The 2500-nt window shown below is 51.0% G+C and overlaps 1 protein-coding gene across 1 annotated transcript in view; it reads left to right on the top strand.

Moving 5' to 3' along the window:
• The window catches only part of LOC125036399 (high-affinity choline transporter 1-like), a 72710-nt gene that overhangs the window by 57465 nt on the left and 12745 nt on the right, over nucleotides 1-2500 (top strand). The window lies entirely within an intron of this gene.

Here is a 2500-nt window from a genome sequence, read left to right as displayed (position 1 = left end):
TCCATCCATCCATCCATCCATCCATCCATCCATCCATCATCCATCCATCCATCCATCCATCCATCCATCCATCCATGCATCCATCCATCCATCCATCCATCCATCCATCCATCCATCCATCCATCCATCCATCCATCCATCCATCCATCCATCCATCCATCCAAATATACCTACCTACCTAGATACATACATACACGTGGGTGTATGTGTGTGTGTGTGTTTGTGTGTGTGTGTGTTTGTGTGTGTATGTGTGTGTGTGTGTGTGTGTATGTGTGTGTATGTGTGTGTGTGTGTGTGTGTGTGCGTGTGCTTGTGTATGTGCGTGTGTACGTGCGCGCGCGTACATGCATGTGTACATATAAGTCTTTGCGTGTCACAGAAGTATGGCTTTATAAATCATAAAAAAACAAACACAGAAACTCCTAACCCGCATGCCAAAAAGTGAGCTCAAGGTAAAATAATGAAAAAAAACAAAAAGGAAAATCCCGGACAGTGATTACTTGTTATACTTGTTATTTAATAGTGCCACGAGCGGGAGTTGCTCATGTATATCCAAGTCCACGTAACTAATAACACAACAGCCGAGCAGAGAAGGTAAACAAACTCTTACAAGTAAACAAGCAAACACTCCACACACACAAACACACACACACCCACACGCACGCACGAGCACACGCAAACAGCCTTTGTTCCTCTCTGCGTCGTACAAGTTGAGATAATTCCCGACCACGCATCCGAACCGCTCGCCCGGGCCGGTTAACGAAGCGAGACGGGGCCTGCGTGTGTGCGGATGTGTGTGCGTGTGTGTGTACGTGGCTGTGCGTGTGGCGGAGGGTGGAAGGAAGAGGTGGGGAGGTGGGGGGAGGTGGGGAGGAGGGGGGAGGTGGGGAGGAGGGGAGGAGGAGGGAGGAGGGAGGAGGTGGGGAGGAGGGAGGAGGTGGGGAGGAGGGAGGAGGTGGGGAGGAGGGGGGAGGTGGGGAGGAGGGAGGAGGTGGGGAGGAGGGGGGAGGTGGGGAGGAGGGGGGAGGTGGGGAGGAGGGGGGAGGTGGGGAGGAGGGGGGAGGTGGGGAGGAGGGAGGAGGTGGGGAGGAGGGAGGAGGTGGGGAGGAGGGTGAGGTGGGGAGGAGGGGGAGGTGGGAAGGAGGGAGGTGGGGAGGAGGGAGGAGGTAGGGAGGAGGGAGGAGGCAGGGAGGAGGGGGGAGGTGGGGAGAAGGATAGGGGTGGGGAGGAAAGAGGAGGTTAGGAAAAGGGTGGGGTGGGGAGGAAGGAGGAGGTGGGGAAGAGGGGCGAGTAGGATAGAAAGGGTAGGGGAAAGGTTGGGTTTGTGGGAGGGTATAGTAAGAAGGGGGGAAGGACGAGGGGATGTGGGGGTGAAGGGAGGGGATGGGAGGGTAGGGTATGAAGGAAGAGAGGTGGAGGGTAAGATATGGTTGAAAGAAGGGGGATAAGAGAATAGGGAAAAATTGAAAGGAGTGGTTAGGAGGGGAAGCATGATTGGGGGAGGGGGTACAGAGAGGGGAAGAGGGAAGGGGGCAGAGGGAGGGTGTGCGCGTGTGACGTCAGCAACAGCAAACCCTAGCACGAGTCCCCAAGAAAGTGAGCACAGCTTGCACGCTCACACGCAACCTGATCCAGACTAACATGGCCTCCTAAGTTATGTTTTGTTGTTGGTGTTCTTCTTTGCTATGGATGGCATGAACACAATACTGTAGCTTGAAAGGAAGAGGGAAGGTGTAGAAAGAGAGGGATGGAGAAGAGGGGGGGTGGTGGTCCTGTAGCTGTTCGATGGACCTTTTCAGAGGTCTAGTAAAGAGATGTTTAAGAGACGCTTTCGAACACAATTTTTAAAGCAAAGAATCTTTCCCGCTTGAGTCTTCCTTTCCTTCCAGGCGCTCTGCTGTGGCGCTCTTCCAGAAAAAAAAATAACTTCCCAGACATTTGGTCCAGACACGCCCATGATACATTTCCTGAAAGGCACTGCCTGGTGCTCTCATAAAACACATACCAGCTGAGGCACTCCTGCCAGGCACTCTCAAACTCGCCCAGGCACCTTTTTGAAGTTGCCAGTTACGGTAACGAGCCACTCATGTGAGACAGAGAGGCGTGCGTCTACCTGTAGTGGAAAGTAATTGAATAATGATGCTTCGAAGCTGAATACTTTGGGAAATACGAGACTGGTGTATTGTGAGAGGAAGCTGTAATAACTGTGTGAATAGCAGGATAATATCACGAAATGATATGCTTGTATTTTTATTTGGTCCATAATACATCGACAAGGAACGCTGCAAAGACATTATGCGTCTATGAACAAAGAAAATGGTAATGCACGAAAGAGCCCAAATTGGTACAATTTCGGGATTAAATTGCCCTGAGCTGATGTAAGCTAGGTTTTATTTTCTCATAAGGTTCCTTTTGATAGAGGAAATAGCCATTATTTTGGCTCCTACCACATAGCGTCTATGGTACCATATTCATGAAACAGATCTTTATGTATATTTTT

Source organism: Penaeus chinensis, chromosome 21 (genome assembly GCF_019202785.1).
Source record: "Penaeus chinensis breed Huanghai No. 1 chromosome 21, ASM1920278v2, whole genome shotgun sequence".
NCBI classification, from domain to species: domain Eukaryota; kingdom Metazoa; phylum Arthropoda; class Malacostraca; order Decapoda; family Penaeidae; genus Penaeus; species Penaeus chinensis.
The sequence above is the reverse complement of the archived record's forward strand: the minus strand, read 5'-3'. Positions and strand labels throughout refer to the sequence as shown.